The sequence below is a fragment of the Lynx canadensis genome, chromosome E2 (genome assembly GCF_007474595.2).
Source record: "Lynx canadensis isolate LIC74 chromosome E2, mLynCan4.pri.v2, whole genome shotgun sequence".
Taxonomy (NCBI): domain Eukaryota; kingdom Metazoa; phylum Chordata; class Mammalia; order Carnivora; family Felidae; genus Lynx; species Lynx canadensis.
Window position 1 is genome coordinate 20,301,077 of NC_044317.1, and position 18,439 is coordinate 20,319,515.

Consider the following 18,439-nt stretch of genomic DNA (forward strand, 5'->3'; position numbering starts at 1 on the left):
ATTTTCAAATGACAAAGAGAAGAAGTTTATCTAATTATGAAATATATATTCCCAACTGTTTGATAAATGTAAGAAAATATGACTTTGTTGACTCTTCCTAGGAAAGTGGTGATTTTCTGACTTGAATTTACAGAGACACGTACCACCGGTTTTTATTTTAAAAGTCAGAAGCAACCTAAAACGGTATTTTATAAGAAGACATTCTTCAACTGGTCAATTGTCTTTCTTCTAGAGCTCTGACTGTATTCTACTTATCACCTACTTTTTCTCCTCCATGTCAATATAATGAAGAAAAAAAAATAGACAAAAACATACCCACCTATACTATTCTACTTTTTAAAGTCCTGAGTGAAGTTACCATAATGCTGAGAGAGCTCAAAATCATCATGTTAGGAAGTGCGTGGGATTTAAAGAATGACTTAAATCTGTTGGAAATCTGTCTCTCGTACCCCCTAGTGACGTTATCATGGGGAACTTACTTCTGTGGTCTGAGCCTCTGTTTTCTCTCCTATAAAAGTAGACATAAAAACTTCCTTTGGATGTAACATATAAAGCTTCTGGTGAGGGATCTATACATAGAAGGCCTCTACATAGAAGGCACGTGTATCTACATAGAAGGCATCCATATATGATGATTTTTGTGTTTATCTTGGGAAGACAACCATAAGGGTACCTGCTGTGTTTGTATACTTTAAGAAGTTTTACATGACAGGCATACCTGGGTGGATCAGTCAGTTGAGGTTCCAACTCTTGATTTCAGCTCAGGTCATGATCCCAGGGTCGTGGGACTGAGCCTCACATCAGGCTCCATGCTGAGTGTGGAGCCTACTTAAGATTCTCTCTCCCCTTGCCCCTTTCCCATGCATAGTGTCTCTCTCTCTCTCTCTCTCTCAAGATATTTTTTAAGTTTATTTTTTATTTTGAAAGAGAGAGAGAGAGAGAGAGAGAGGAAAAGGAAAAGGGGCAGAGGGAGAGAGAGAGAGAGAGAGAGAGAGAGAGAGAGAGAGAGAGAGAGAGAATCCCAAGCAGGCTGCTCACCGTCAGTGCAGAGCCTGATGTGGGGCTCCTCAAACCCACGAACCATGAGATCATGACCTGAGCCGAAACCAAGAGTCGGAGGCTTAACTGAATGAGTCACCTATGTGCCCCATCTCTAAAAATAATTATTAAAAAATTTTTTTAAGTAATTTTACATGAGAAAGATGTTACATGTGTCCTGATCATCTCCTGGGGGGAGAGTTGGGATTGATTGGCATATGTAAATTGATTGGCAGGGAAATCATTTGTCTTACTAGGTTTCTCTGGTGCTGTGGGTATTAGGTTCCTTGTCACTAGGGATAATCACGTGGGGTCTGGGCACCCACACTAGCGGGTGTTGCAGAGAGGTGTCAGGATGGGTGGAAGAACCAACCGGATGACCCATAACTCCTTTCTTTGCCTGATGTTTTAAAATTCCCTGATTAATCAGACCCTTTATCTAGAGGGATCACATCTCACATGAGATCCCCAAGGTCATATGTGTTGCTCTTTCAAAGCCTTGTAGACTTGGCCTCCATGGGTAGAGCTCATTTGGTCTCTCTTGAGTCTCCTCCTAGATTTGACTGGATCCTACAGGTCTCCCAGTCCAGAGAGCCTCCACTTAAAGTTTTCTTTTTCCATTTCCTTTCCCCACCATACTTCCCTCCCCAGACCCTGTCTCTGCTACACCCCTCTTTTCTCTCATCTCCAAATTTCTAGTTGCCATCAGGACCAGAAATATCTACTTTGGTTGGTTTCTGTTCACTTAAGTTCACTTCATCTTTAAGAAAAGTTAACCCTGAGAAAATGTGAACACTACCTTTGGGATCCATTCTGGAAGTTGCTTCTTTGACTGGCTAGCTTCATTTAAGAAGTGGTACGTGGGAAACCCAAGTGGGCTTTGCATCCAGACCCAAATTCAAATCCTGTCTTGCTAACCATGTGATCTTAGGTGAGCCCCTTTACATTTTAGGATTACCCCTTTCCTCATCTCAAAAAAATTTATGTTGTTTTTCAAGGGTGGTGCAGACTGGAAGAACTTGACATAAATGTCATGCCCTGTGATATATGTTCAGGACATGGCTGCTCCTGACAGTTTCATCTTCGTCCACCTGCCTCAGCACCACCTTTCTGAATGGCTGGTAGTCTTCAAAATTATTTTTTACCTCTTCTCACTTCCTGCTGCTTGAGAAACTTACAAGAAGCTGCTTGAGAAACTTATAAGACCTGTGACATGAAAAACTTGTATCAAATTCTACCTCTTCCAGGAAGCCTTCCCTAATAAACACAGTTATGAAGGATAGCAATATTCTCATTAAGTGACATTAAAGTAATATCCGTTCTGCTTTCCTTTGCAAAACAGGGAAGGAAACCCACTATGGGATGAAGGGTAAGGAAGAACTAAATCCCTGTTTATCAAATGCCTTCCAAACATGTATACCCTTACTGCTGCCTGAATTTGCTGCAGGAAGCCTTACTGGTTTGTGAGTGGGTGGGTGGGTGTGGTTTCGGATGAGGCCGCCTAAATTGGTCTGTCCTCCATGTGGTGGACATTGTGAACAGGAAAGCAGTGACATGGAAGAAAGAGTGTTTGGAGTCAGACAGAAACAGGTGGTTTATCTGTGACCGGAGCCATTATCTACACCAGGTATTAGCAAACTTTTCCTGTAAATGGCCAGACGGTAAATATTTTAGGCTTTGTGGGCTGAATGGTCTTGGTTACAACCACTCCCCTCTGACATTGTGGCTCGAAAGCAGCCATAGACAATACATAAATCGATGAACGATTATGGTTGTGTTCCAAGAAAACTTTATTTGCAAAAACAGAAGGTGGACTTGATTCGGGCCACAGGCAGTAGTTTGCCTACCTGTGGTCTAATTCCCCAAGCCTCAATGTACTCATCTTCAGCATGAGGGAAAAAAAAGATTCAGGAAGATAAAATAGGCTAATATAAGTGAAGCTGTGCATACAGACTGACCTGTGAAAGATCTCAAAAAAGTTACTTCTTTCTGTCTCTTATTTTCTCCCAAATGCTTCTGTACAGTGAGGAGTTAGGAAAAAATGCACATAAAGGTCCTTCCCGGCCCTGTGATTTTATGAAATTGCCCGTCAAAAAAAGAGCAAGAAAGAGCGCATGCCAGAGAGAGAAATTGTATGCGTGTTCTTTTTCTCTGCAAAGTCTGACCACAAGAAGCATTAAATCAATCAGATGACAAAGCAGAATATGAAAAATTGAGCTGGTTTGGTCCCAAGTATGCAGGAGGCCTGTGCTGTTGGGATCAGAAGCAGGAAAAAAAAGAAAAGAAAAGAAAAGAAAGGAAAATTCTTCTACACATTATGTGCATTGGCTATTCTGTGACTCCCACATAATTTATCATAGCAAAACTTTGAGTGCAATAAACATTTCCCCTAGTTTAGTAGCCGCTCTGATCAAGAACAAAACCATTAACATAAATGCAGATAAATACAAGGCGAATAATGATATTCCCAATTGCTTCGGTGTCAACAAGCTCAGCCCATCAATCTTGCCTGACTGGGTAAGAAGGAACCCAGAGAATTTATAACTGTAGATTTCTTTCTAAAGCATTTCCACCTCACAGAGGAGGGGAAGGACAAACTCTCCAGAAGGTCCCAGGAAACCCAGTGAACACTCTCCAGGGCCATCCATCTCAGGTACGCTTTTGGTCACTGCTGCCCTAGTCACCTGCCTTTCTGGGGCTGGGACTCCCCCCAATGGAACATTTCTTCTGGCAAAGCCAGTGGCTGCTTTTGTAATTGTGCAGAGCCCTCTCTCTCTCCAGCCCTGGAGAAGGGTGTGTTCCAGGGAGCTACTGGTGTGCCCACCCTGCCTATTGTGGGTGAAAGGAAGAGGATGTGTCCTGGGTCTCTGCCCTTGGTCCTGATGCGGACAATGATTCACGTTTGGCGGACCAGTTCGGTTCCAGAGTTACTCAGCCTCCGGCTCTGCTTCCCTCTCTGTATTCACTTCCTTGACTTTACTTCCACGTTCGAGTTTATACAGCAACCTCCCTGTGCTTCTTCCCTCAATGCCGTCCTCTCACTCTGCCAACTCCCCTCAAATCATCTCATTTACTCTCATGGCAACAGACACTGCCCACATTCCGATGACTCCCACATCTGCATCTCCTGCCCAGGCGTCCATAAAGTGCAGAGTCTTCTACGTAGCTCCTAGTTGCTATCACCCAACTGCCCGTTAGACACGTCAAATTGAACAAAGCCGCGGCTCGTAACTCTGCCTCCCTTCTGTTGGGTCTTTCTAGGTAGCACTGTTCTCTACCCTGTAGCCCAGATCAGAAACTGGACAATGTTGGGGCTTCCCTGTTTCTGAGCCCTAATGTCTCGACATGACTTATAGGTAAGAACTTCCTAAAGTTCTCCCCAAAGCATTTCCTCCTGCTCTATGGATCATACACCCAGTGAAGGGAAGGATGCTCATCATTGTCTCTGACTGAAGAAATACCTTATTTTGGTCTCTTTGCCTCTGCCTCCCCTCTTCCTTTGTCCCTGTTTTCCACACTTAACTATTTGGGGTTTTCTATATGCTGTGATAGTATAACGTAAGTAATGCTTCCAACTTACGCAGATGTCCACAGTACACAGGAGCTGCTGTGCGGACACTTATAACTAAAAGCATATAACTAAAAGTTATAACCACAAGCAGGGATGTGTGCTTAACAGTTTGATACAACAACTCAGGCCTGGGGAGAGAGAGGTCTCGACTTGGGAATAGAAACTTCTGTTTTCAGTGTCTATGCGTCAGGCTAGATGATGTGAGCATACTCAAATCAAGTCTCCTAAAATCCCTTCAAGGAAAAGATTATTGTCACCAGTATTACAAGGGAGAAAAAGCCTTTGCAACATGTTGTTTTAGAGGATCTCTTAGTTAGGATGTGACAATCCGGGACTAAAATTGAAGGCTTCCTGTGTATAATAATCCTACTCTCAATCCCCAACACCCACTTATCTGAGGAGGGAAGTACGAGGACTGTTCTAATAGACCCATGGAGAAGAAATGTGGTAAGACTGGATATAGACAGAATACACTTTCCTAGAATACAGGCAAAGGAGACCAGAGACTTTCTCGTCTGTTTTTTTCACTCATCCACCCCTAGAACCAACAATGGTCTGTCCCAAGGGAGCCATTCAATAGATGTTTATCGACTGAATGAATTAATTCACAAAATCGTACAAACTTAGTCTGGGAAGTACATTTCCCTAAAGAGAGCATCACCGTATGACCTTGTCTTCCCTTGTGTCTGCCCTCCTCCTGGATTCTGACAGCTGTATGGGCAGGACTTCCCCCTCCATGGGCTTTTGTAGCCTGGGATGAGGGCAGCTAATGCAACACTCAGCAATGTTTGTTGAATGAATCCTGGGTAACTGAGTCCTTTACCATTTTTCTCCTCACTCAGCACATTGTATCAGTTTTCCGTGTTCCTGTACATAACCTATTTTACCTTCCCAGCGACACTGTAGCGTGTGCTCTGGGATCCTGTTTCTGCCAGAAATGATGCCTCCCTCTCAGCCTCCATCTTATCTATCATGGCATTCAGGGCTGGAATACAAGCCCGATGCAGAAATAATACTTCTTTCTCTTCTTGCTACTTTTGCATACCATCTTATTCTCCATCTGCCTCATGAATTATTTCTCTTGCAGTTGCAGAATGGCAACAGCAATATGCAGAAAAACATTTTTAAAATTCCTCTACCTCTGCCTCTTTGCCTTGGAAAACATTTCACCTTGCAGATACCCGTGCCTCTCGGTGCCAATGTCAAAAGTGTAGAGTTAGTAGAAAGAACAAGACTTCCATGGCTCAGACAATCGAGATCTGATCCTGGGTCTGTCTCTGATCACCTGTGGGAATTTTTAAAGACCACTGCCTTTATTGGAGCCTGAGGTTCTTTATCAGAAAAATAGAGCTAATAACCACCACCATTCAGCGAGCTGGTGTTAAGCCCTTAGTGGAAAGACTGGCACTAAGTAAGTGGTCTCCACACATTAGTTGCCTTTCCCTGGGTTCCCGCACCTTTATAACCTCATGTACACCAATGCGCATATGTCTCCTGGTCGAATGAACCGGCCGCTGGAGGTGAATTTCAAACCACTACTCAGGGTGATTGCATTGGTCTGACTGTCACCTCCCCTGTCTGAGTGGCCCCAGCCAGCCTGCCAGGTGCTCTGGCCTTTGGCTGGTGACATTTGGACCTGTCTGCCTGAATGTCAATCTTCTCATAGGTGCCGGGCCCACAGATGCCAATCACCGCTCGCTGTGACTGATTGGCATGCCGTACTGTGTGCCTGCGGAGTTTCTCCAGACAGCAGGGGAAGGGTTGAGTTGACCCAACATCATCTGTCTGGCTGGCTGCTCATTTTTCTTCTCCTGCCTGTCTAGCTCCTGCTCATTGCTTAAGATGTGTCTCGGGGCGCTTTGCCCTGGTGTGCTCCTTCCACCCACCCTGCCTCCTCGAGGCGACTCGAAATGTCAGTCCTGGCCTTAACTTCTATCCCAGGGATGCGTGCATGCCATCCATTCATCCATCCGTTCCCTTTCTCTTTTTTCCCCTTTCAACAATTGTCAGGTACCTACCATGTGCCTTGCTCTCGGGGATTTTTAGGCACAGTTCCCCATAATCAGTGTCTTTCTACTTCAGAGAGAGGATAGCACGACCCGAGTGTCCACGGATGTCTAATGCGATCTTGTGCAGTCTGCCCCAGTGGTGGGGGATGGCTGAGGGCTTGGAGCCGGTGGGTCGCGGGCTGGCCATGGCTACGGGTTTGTCCAGACCAGTTACCTAGTTTTGTCTCCAGGTTTCTAACCACTCCTGCATCTTCCCCTCCTCTGTGACGGCTCGTATATATTCTCGCTTCTGTGGTTCTTGCTGCTTCTGCAGCCAGGCATCGGCAGGTGCTCTGCCAAATACTGATCCAGGCTCTCGTTGCTCAGCCTTTCACACCAGAACTGCATTTCATTCAACCCGGGAGTGTCCAGCCATTAGAGGTAGCACCAGGAGGCCTTCTTCCTCTCCCTGAGCTCGTAGCCTTCTCCAAGGAGATGTGGAATGTTGGACGGAGGCAATGCTTTGCCAGGTAGAATTCAACAGTATTACATTCCAGCTGTGTTTTGCCCAGTGTCTTATGCCTTCAAACTGCCTCCAAGGGACTTCCTTCCTCCCTGTCGCCGCTGTAAGGAAGTAGTCAACCTTCCTCTCCCTTCTTTGCCTAGGAATTGTGATTCCTTATGCTGAATGTTCCAGGGGCTTTTTCAGGATTCCTCCCATGAGACATCAGAATCCTTTTGCAAAAGGGACCTCTGCAGCCCCTCCTTAGACATCCCAGGAGTCCAGAGATGCTTATGCAAATGAGGTTCCCTCTGTGGTCCACTTCTCTGTGCTATTGGGGAGCTTTTCTCCACACTAATCAACATCTCATCTTAATTGCTTTTGTTTATGGTTCAATAAGTGCATCTCTTTTTTGGCAACACCAGCTCACAGCAATATCTTAAATTACCCAAGCCTGCCCGCTTTCATTTATGAACTCTGGCTTGTGTCTGATGAGCACTTAGATTTTTAACCATTTATTTCCTCTGCATGACAGGGAATGAGGAACATAAAGCTGATGGGAACAGTAAAGAAGGGGGAACACCGGAGACTAGGGAACCATAAAAGTAGCATACAGTGTGCGAGGCCAATATAAAAGCAATGAGTTTTTAATATACAGCATGTGTAATACATTCATATTCCTAATAAAGTCAATTATTGTTGAATCTGTTATTTCTCAATTTTCCACCTCGGCTCAGACAAAAACAAATCTGGAGCCATTCAGAAGAAAAAAAATTATACCACAGCAATTGCAAAGGCAGCAACTGTCAAAAAATTGTCTAATAGGGACCTGTTTCACACATTTACCCTTCCAGGAGCTGGGGGTAATGTTGGGAACAGAGCTCACCATGAATATAATCGAAGGCAAAACTGAAGCTTTGCCCTTGATTTGAGCAATTATCTTACTCTTTGCTCCTTCGTCATCCTCCGACTGTATTCTAGCTGTCGTTCTGCAGGCAGAAGCAAGATGGAACGTGCAGAATCGGTGGGGACACATGTGCTTCAGTGACATCTCAGTTTATTAATGGCCTGGGTGAATCTGTCCATGCCACTCCATCTGTCTGTGCTTTGGTTTCCTTTTTTGTTTCATGAGGGCATTGTTCCCAAACCTGACTGATCATCCAAATAATTTGTCTTAAGTTTATTTTTAATTGTAGCAAACCATTGCTAGTTTAAAAAACCTTAGCGTATTAGTATTACTATTTTTATTTATAGGAGAATATTAGTTATCTATTGATGCATAACAATATCACCACAAATCTAATGGCTTAAAAAAACATGCCTTTATTACCTTTACGATATCAGTTTCTGTGGGTAACGAGTTTACACACAGCTTGGTTGAGTCCCCAGCCTCACAAGGCAACAATGGAGGGGTTCGACAGGGCAGTGGTCTCTGCTGAGGCTGGACTGGGGAAGGCTACGGTTCCAAACTCATGTGATTGTTGGCAGAATTCAGTTTCTTTCAGCCCATTGGACTGGAGACCTCAGTTTCTTGTTGGCTGTGGGTGAGAGGCTAGCACTTTCAGTTCCTAGATAGTTGTTGGCTGGAGATTTGCCCCTGTTCCTTTTTACATGGGTCTCCTCAACACAACCATCTGCTCCATCAAAGCCAGCAAGCGAGAGAATCTACAAGACTGACATGACAGTCTTAAATATTACTATCATGGAGGTGGCATCCTGTATTTGCTGTATTCTAGTGGTTAGAAGCAAGTCACAGTTTCCACTTACACTCAGGAGAAGGGGGTTACACAGTCATGTGACTACCGAGAACCTGGGTCGTGGAGTCCACCTTTGAGTCTGCCTACCACAAAGAGTAGCACGTGAGAGTTCTTTAAAAAGCAAAAAGTAAAGAAAGCTGTAGGGTCCAATTCTCCTTTTTTCCATCGATTTTGACCGTTTGTACTTTAAGGTTTTGGTTGGTTGTCTCAGTCTCCCAAGGCTGCCATAACAAATTATCATAAACCAGGTGGCCATGAAACAACAGCAGTTTACTCTTTCACAGTTCTGGGGGCTGTGAGTATGAAACCAAGGTGTCAGCAGGGCCACACTCCCTCTGAGGCTCTAGGGAAGAATACTTCCTTGCCTCTTCCTAGCTTCTGGCGGCTCTTGACAATCTCTGTTCCTCGGTCTTTGGCTGTTCCACTCCAGTCTCTGCCTGTGTTGTCACATGAACTTCTTCCCTGTGTCTTCTTGTCCCCTTCTTACAAGCAAACCAGTCCTTGGATTTAGGACCTATCCATTTCTAGTATCACCTCATCTTAATTACCTCTGCAGAGACCCTACTTCCAAATAAGGCCACTCTAGGAGGTCTTGGGTAGACATGACATTTTCCTGGTAACATTTTCCTGGTACACTATTCATGCCGCCGCAGTGGTTAATTTTTTCTTTGCCACCCTAACACTCAGTCCTATCTGTAAACCACTCTTACTCCCTCCCCACTGTGGAGGAGGATTTGCTCTCTTCGAAGTGGTAAAAGGCAGAGGCTAAGGACTACTCTTCTCTTACTAGTCGTGAGATCCCGGCAAGGTACCTAGTCTCTCTCTGCCTCAAATTCCTGTGAAACGGTCATCATCATAAGAATGGTAGGGTTGTTAGAGGATTAATTGAAATAATATATGTAGAGCAATTAGCACAGTGCCTGGCACATGGTAAGCACTCTGCAAAGGTCAACAGTCATTACTTAACCTCTCACTTCACCTTCCTTCTCTACCACCTGCTTTTCTGAATTTCTAAACATCACGTTTAGTGTTTGCTTTGTTACTTTAAATTTCATTTAAATTAATGGATTAATTATTTATTATAATTAGCCATAAGTATGATATAAATTATATAAAATATATAACATGTAGATAAAATGTATAATTATAATCAATGAGGAATTAATAAATTTATGAGAATTAAAATTAACTTATTAATTAAATGATTTTAAATTATATATTTATGCTTAAAACTCTTTATGGATTCATCTGCTCAGTTTGTACAGTCTAGATCCTTCCATCTTAAGTAAAGGAATTAACAACACCCTTCCTCCTCCTGCAACTTCTGTCTCTTGCCTCCTGCTGTGTCAACTATATCTTTATTCTCCCTTCTCAATTTTTATATTTGTTTTATGATATTTAATTCTGTTTTTGTTTTCTATGTTTTGTTGAGGCTAATTTTAATAATAGCTTTTACATCAAAACTCAACATTCTTTATAAATGTTTTTAAGTTTATTTGTTTATTTTGAGAGAGATAGTGGGGAAGGGGTGGAGAGAGAAGTAGAGTGAGAGAATCCCAAGCAGGCTCTACACTGCCAGTGCAGAGCCTGACATGGGGCTCGAACCCACAAACTATGAGATCGCGACCTGAGCCAAAACCAAGAGTCGGACGTTTAAATGACTGAGCCACCAGGCACCCCTCTATATTTTAATACTGTGAGAATAATAATGACAGCTACTATTTGCATGCTTATTAGAAGGGAATTACCATGCCAAATATATTACATATATTAGCTTATTTTGCCTCTATATCAGCCCTATGAGGTAGGTGACATTGATAGATGAGAGAACTAAGACACAGAGAGGTTAAGTAACTTTTCTAAGGTCACAGAACTAGTAAGTGGCAGAGGCAAGAGTTTGATCCCAGGCTGTCACCTCAGACCTCTTGCTCAGGGCCAGTATGTTCTGTGGCCTCTCAGTACCCCTCGTGGCACTCACCATGATCCTGTGGGCCAGCTGGGCTCAGGAAGGGAGCGCAAGACTGTGCCTGTAAACTCACACCACTTGAAGGGATGTGGGAAAACATAACTTTCTTTCTTTCTTTGCTTATACCAAGTGAATTCCTCAAAATGACATCCTGCATTTTAGTTTTTCACAGTCATCCCAGGCTTTTTGTGTACAATTGGACCTTGAACAACATGGGTTTGAACTGCGCGGGTTGGGTCCACTTCTATGCAGACATTTTTTATTAAGTACCGAACAGTACTAGATATATATTCTCTCTTCCTTAAGGTTTTCTTAATAACCTTTCCTTTCCTCTAACTTACTTTATTAAGAATACAGTATATAATACATATAACATACAGAGTATGTGTTAATGGACTGTTTATATTATTGGTAGGGCTTCCGGTCAACAGTAAGCTATTAGAGATTATGCTTTGGGGGAGTCAAAAGTTTTATGGGGACTTTCATCTGCATGGTGCATTGTTGGCGCTCCTAATCCCCATGTTGTTCAAGGGCCAACTGTATGTTCTTGTTTTTCCAGGGGTTCCTTTAGTTTTTCTTATTGACAGAGAAAACTCTGCCTTCGTGTTCCCATTAAGGACTTGCAGCTTCTTTGTTATACCAATGAAAGGACAGAATCTACTTCCCTCTTGCAGATGTTGTTTCCGGCACCTGCCAACTTCCTGTTTCCATTTGCACTGATTGCTTTTTGCTGTGCACTTGTCATTCTGAGATTTCATTTTATTCCCCTCTGGGATTAGTTTCTATTTTTCCTTGGATTTCCTGGACTCTTTCTATTTTTCTTGGATTTCTTTTTCATTTGGCTGAAGTATATTCTCAATTTCATTCTTGTTTTGTAGAAAATATTCTTTGCAGAAATGTTAGTATCTTTGTATGTATGTTGTCTGGGTGTATAATTGAAATCCGTTTTCCCTCGAAGGGTGAGAACTGATGTGAATCTGATTACTGTCCCATTGAAGATAACGCTTTTCTTCTCTTTGAGCTTTCAGGATTTTCTCTTTATCTTTGCTAGTTTTGATACTCACAGGGATGCGATGTGAGACTTTATGGTTTTTTTGTCTTCTTGGCAATAGTCCAAAGGAATCTATCATTCGGAAGACCCAAGTTCTTTTGTTCCTATGATGATTTCTTTGGGACAGTTTATTCTTTGAATTATAAGTTCTTGGGTTCCCCTCAGTTCTGGAACGGGGCTCAGGAGTTTTGTGATCCTTCACAAAATTCCCCCGAAGCTTTATTAGTCAGTAATGTCTGTGAACCACCCGATAAGATGGCCCTTGGGATCACTTTCTGTCCTGGTGCTTTTACCTGATAGCGTGGCCAGTGTGTTTTTTTGTGATGTTGCCACACGGTGTTGTGCTCCTGTATTTCAGTGCTTTTACTAGTGTGGTCGGGGTGGAGATGTGAAGTTAGGCCACCCCTGTCTACTTCGCAGCATTCTTGCAAAGGTCACATGCAATCTTGTTTGTAGAACTGCTTTGAAAACTCTCCAGGGTCGTTGACATGTCTGAAGCTGATTCATTCAAGGTGCTATGGCTTTTGGCTAGGCACTGTGAATTTCAACAGAAAGCATCTCTTGTGGTGGTGACCTAGTGGAGAAAATATTTGTCCTTGGGTTCCATTTCTGCTGAATTTTTCTTTCATATTACCTGCTTCTTGGTTCCTGAAGGAAGGTAGATGTCTTAAGATACAGCCGTCTGTTTTAATTTCTCCTCTTGCCTCTTTTCTTCCTATTTGCTGACTTAAGTATCAAATCAGGCTTGGTGTTCCTGGTTTATAAATAGCAATGCCTCCTCAAACTGCTCTATAAATCATTATTATTAATAACAGGGATAATAATGATAATACTAAATAGCACTCAGGTAAAATCTTCTGTTACAAAATGCTTTCAGAAATAGTACCTCTGGGCTGCTGGTTTATATGGGAAACACAAAAACTGATTAAAAATGATGACTGTTCTATCCAAAATGTGTTTGCTTTTCTGGGTTGAATTCATTTGTTTGATTGAAAATTTCAAAAAGAAGGTGTATGCTGGAGAGGGCTGAGGTTGTGGAAGTAAGCACAATGCAGAGCACTGAAATAGTTCATTGATAACCCAAATGTTTGGAAGTACGTGGGTGACAGATCTAGCTTATTCTGGAAAAGGAAAGTCATGTAGACATAGCAGATCCAATGCCTAAAATAGAATAATCACAGCCACATTTCTAGAAACACTTGTGGAATCATGACAGTCCAAGGTAAGGGGCTATCTCTAGAGAAAGATGGTGGATTTAGGCATTATTTAGCATCTCAGTGCCTCCATTTTCTTATCTTTAAATAGGAGTTTAAATCTGATCTCCCCAGGTTGCTGTCAGCACCTACCAGTCTCTAGCACATAGGATTAACATTCCCAAATCGAAGGTGCTGTTGTTGTAACTGAAATTGCTGTCATGTTGTACTGAAATTTAATCTTGTACGGGAGGCGCTGCAAATAAAAATCATTTCATTTTTTTGTACATTTTTAATTTGAGTATAATATATTTGCATAAAAATACACACAGATAATATGTATACAATTGGGTGGATATTCACATGGCAAACACACCTATATAACCAGAACTTGGAACTGGAACACCAGAACTCACCCAATGGATACCCGTGTTCCCTCGATTAGTACCTGCCATGAACTCCTACCAAAGTGTAAGGCATATCATAACTTTGGACACCATACAGTCATTTTGCCTGGTTTTGAACTTATCACCAATGGAATTATACAGCATACACTCTGGTTCTTCTGTTTGGTGAGCGTATGCGCAGTCTGGTTTGTGCATTCACCCATGTTGATCATTCTGTTGGAGATCTTTCTGTCTCACAGCCACGTGGTATGGTGTTTCATGGGTGTTGGGTAACTTCCAAGTGGCCACCATGGAGAGTGCTGCTGTGAGTGTTCCAGGACATTCCTTCTGGTGAACATAAGAGGGTAACGGTCTTCATGCTAATAATCTAGCAGGCCGGGGTGGTTTTCCTCAACCTCTTCCTCTTTATCCAGTTGATCTCCGAGGCCCAGGCATCCATCTCCCCGTCTCTGAGGTCTGACCCTGCCACCCATTGCCTGAATTACTGCAATAACTGTGTTTCCTTCCAATGTTTTCCCATCTCTCCCAGCTGAACTTCAGCACTGCCAGAATAGTCTTCCTGAAATGCACAACCCATTGTGTCACTGTCCTCAAAATTTTCATCCTCAATACAATCGAAACAAAGCAAAGCAAAACAACACAACTCTGAGCTCCTTGTAGAATCAGGATCCACTTTGAATGAGCTCCTGCCTGCATCTCCCTCTTCATCACCTTCATCTCTGTGTACTGATGCCATATTGGATTAGCTCCTTTGCTGCTCCAGTGCTATCTCGGGCTGCCAAGGCCTTTCTTCCTTTCTGCCAATGTTGAGTTTCTTCTCATGGTCGAAGACTAATGCAGTGCCGTCGTGTTCCAACAACGCTTCCTGCCCCAGTCTCCATGAAGAGACATGTTCTAGTCTGACATGCTAGAACTCATCGTGTCCATCTGATCAATCCAGCCCTGATCTATTGAGGGCTGGGCTTACAGCTTTTTCCATCAGTCAGTTCCTTTTGTTTCCTTGTTCAGATAGTGTGGGTATTCCCTGGGCTCTCTAAGGAATTGTCCTCATCCTCATTAAAGAAGAGAACCACCCTGGAACAGGCTCTTGTCAAACAAGTTCCTCATGATTGGGGTAAGAGGACCCAATTTCCTGTTTATGTTAATTATTAGAGAATTACGGTTTCATGGTAAGTTAAAAGTAACTTTTCTTTGTGTAATTACCTCATTTGCAAGGCAAGTGAGTAAACTTTACTTCCTTTCAGTAAGAAACCATTTCATTTTCAATAAGACCCTAGAATATCCCTTGGAGTCTGGCAGGTCCCCGGACCTGGGATTTGGTTTCTGCACAGGGAATCTGAAAGGGATGGAGGGATGCAGAATCGGTGATGGAAGTTCCTTCTACTTCCAGGCCATCTGATGGGACTGACATTCTCTCCTCTTCAAAATCATTCCTGTTCTCACTTCGGCAGCACATATACTAAAATAGGAATGACACAGAGAAGATTAGCACGGCCCCTGTGTGAGGATAACACGCAAATTCCTGAGCATTCCATATTTTTAATCTACTCCTGAAGCCAAGACTACTCTGTATGTTAGCTAATTTGAGAATTAAAAAAAAAAAAAAAAGAATCACTCCTGCCCCTTACCCTGGGCCCTACAGCCCTGAGACAGTGCTGCTTTCTCCCTGACATGGAACAATGGCCTGTATATGCGGGTGTCGCCTTCATTTTTGTACTCTGTCCATACTATCCCAGAAGGCTTCTCACCCCCAGCACGTGGCACACCCAGCACATAGAAGGGCCTCAATAAACACTTGCTGATTGACTGAATGAATGTTTTTATTTCTGAATGTGCAATTAAAAGTCACTTGCCCTGGGGAGATTACTTCAATGTTTATTATTCTTTTTTGGAAATTGAAAGGGGAAATTTTAGTTGATTCCATAAATTGATATTTATTAATGTCTAATGCATATCTGCAGAAACTAAAGACATTCAAACTGGCAGCGTATTTTAGGCTGACCGGAACCTATACCCTACCATTGCTTTGTGTTGAATTTCTTCAATTAATTAATTTATTTTAATTTAATTTTTTTTCTTTTGAGAGAGACAGAGCAAGCATGCACACATGAAAGCGGGGAAGGGGCAGGAGGAGGATCCTTTTTTTAAATTTATTTTTTGAGAGAGAGAGAGAGAGAGAGAGAGAGAGAGCAAGCCAGTTGGGGAGGAGCACAGAGAGAGAGGGAGAGAGAGAATCCCAAGCAAGCTCTGTGGCGCCAGCTCAGAGCCCATGATCTCACGAACCTTGAGATCATAACCTGAGGCGAAATCAAGAGTCTGTCACTTAACCGACTGAGACACCCAGGAGCAGAGAGAGAGAGGGAGAGAGAGGGAGAGGGAGAGAGAGAATGAATCTTAAGCAGACTCTGTGCCTGGCACTGAGCCCGATCTCAAGACCATTAGATCATGACCTGTGTTGGTCACTTAACCGGACTGAGCCACCCAGGTGCCCCAACTTTGTGTTCAATTTCAAGTGCGAGTTGTGACTCCCACCTCTGTGTCAGGGGTGACGGTGGACACTGTGCACTTGTCTGTTTTCATCCTCATTCCTTGCATGTATAGTTCAAGGAAAATGCCAGTTTTTAACAAATATACGTTCAGACAAACAAACCTTTCTCCCAAGGAACTAAGTTGAATGGATCTCAAAGATATGAGGAAAAGTTTCATTATATGAAGCAATGACATTTAGTGGGGCCTTAATCCATAGCCCCTCATATTAAGGTAACATTAAATCATCTCGTCAAACAAATATTTTTTCGACACCTGTGCTGGACACTGGGAGCACAGTGTCGAACATGGATTTATTTCTTCTTTCTCATGAAACTTCTGTGTCTCCTGAGGGGAAGCCAGACCAAACAGGAAAAAGGCAAGTAAACAAGCAAATGACTTAAAATGGTTCCAGAATGTGACAATAATAAGGCCACATTTCATTGATTTTTAAGACACATTTCTTTTCACCTTTTAATATTGTTGAAATTGTGATGTCTTAAAATGGGAATGTGTGTTTAATATATTGTTTTTCCCCCTGAGAAGTTATTAATTTGATGCTTTGACTTCCGATCGATGGTGTCTCAGAATGGACAAAATATGGTAATGATAAAAGCTCACATTTATTGAACACTAACTATGAGTCAGGTGCAGAGTGGGACATGCTGCAGCATTGTGTCTTTTATTCTGGATAACAACCAGATGAGTCATGTAGAAGCCCCTGTGCTTTACAGGTGAGAGAAATGCCTCTCAGGGCCGTGTGGCACCTGGCTTAATGGTGAACACCTGCAGGGGCCGGTATTTGAACCCCGGCATGCCTGACTCTGCTGTCTTAGTTGCCAGTGTTATTCCCTCCCCCTGCCGCCGATCCCTTTTGGAAATACTTGGTGCAAAGCGATCAATGCTTTTAGGATTTCCCCAAGTACTCCTAGGTTGGCTGTGTGGTTTCTGTATAACGAGGAGGTACCCCTGAAAGGTAATTTATGTGTAAATGGGCTCCCCAGAAACACACTGCAGAGACTACACCCGCAGAGCTCGTATCCACTAGTGAATCTTGGGACAAGGACTGGGGCCCATCTTGATCAGTATTCTTGCAGTCCTTGACCTGCTCTGGTGAGCACTTAGAAAAAGGTACAAAGCAACCTTTGTATTACCTGGGAGTCCCTTTAGAAAGATGTTCTGCTATGAAGAGAGAAAACTCTCGATTTTACTGTGGGGAGGATAGGGTCTGCAGTGGGAGGATGCTAGAGATACTTTCTAAACCAAGCCAACCCCAGAGAGGTTAAGCGGCTTGTTTGGCATGCCTGAGGCTGCTTGGAGAATCAGAAGCAAGGCCCTGACCTTTCAGACCCACGAGGGGTTTATGTTGCTCACTGGTTCACCTCTTTGTCCTCTGTCCTTTCTCCTTCTTCCCCCATTTCCTTCTCTCTCTCTCCCTCCTTGCCTTACACTTCCTTTTTATTTAAAGAAGGGCATGCTAGATTGAAAATGTATGAAATAACTGTGGTGGCCAAAGCAGTGAAGAGTGACAGCTAAAATAGAAAGTTCTGGAACTTGAAAAAGTATGAAGGACCACTAAGATTAGTTGAGGATTGATTTATGTGGCTAAATAGTTAATATGCTCAAAGAGGTTTTAAAATATGAGGCTTGTGATTAATATTTATAGCTCTAAGTGATGAGAAATGACCAGAAAAGAAGCCTGTTGGGTTGACTTAAAGATTCGGAAAAATCTCCTGAGATCATACAGGCTCAGGAAGGGGGAAGGCAGCTGTGCTATCGTGTTGGAAGAAGCTGGCTAATGCATGAGGAATCCAAAACAGGAGCTCTGGGAGAGGCTGTGTATGCACTGGAGACAGGAGGGACTTGGAGGCAATTTCCACCTTCATTGAATTCATCTCACACAGACTGGCCTGATTTGGTTTATACTGAGCTTGTAAATCGAAGACTGTACAAAAAACCAGCGCATGAACTAGTAACCTATTTAGAAAATTCGTGAAAGAATTGGAAACGGAACACTTTGAATCCATCCAGTTAGCCACCGGAAAGAAACACTGAGGGAGAGAAGGACTTCTGGAAAAATGGGTGCTTATCTGCCCTGCCTGCCTGTGGCTGTTGCCACGGGGAGTCAGCTCACTGGCTGTCCCAAGAGAAGAGATGTTTGTGGCTACAAATCTGCACTCTGTAGTTTAGTGTTCCCGGAGATGTCCTCTCCCTCTGGCGTGCGAGCAGTTTATATATATTTGGCTAAGCTGAATTCTTCTAACTAGAATATAGCACGCTGTCTTGGAAATTTCTCACTGCTAAATGAATGTTTAAGAGCCTGTCATTAGTTGATAAACATAGATACAGAAGAAGAAACTCATTTTAAGAAACTCTGGCATTCTGGCCTTAAAAAGAATAAATTACAGTATGATTAGTCACTTCAAAAAGGGTTTCTGCA

General features: G+C 43.0%; 1 long non-coding RNA gene and 1 other non-coding gene across 3 annotated transcripts in view; both read left to right on the forward strand.

The window, feature by feature from the left end:
- Window positions 1–18,439, forward strand: part of LOC115503390 — a 386,748-nt gene that overhangs the window by 182,191 nt on the left and 186,118 nt on the right. The window lies entirely within an intron of this gene.
- LOC115503618 lies at window positions 14,909–15,014 on the forward strand. Its single transcript, XR_003965453.1, has one exon. It is a non-coding gene; the product is annotated as a U6 spliceosomal RNA (small nuclear RNA).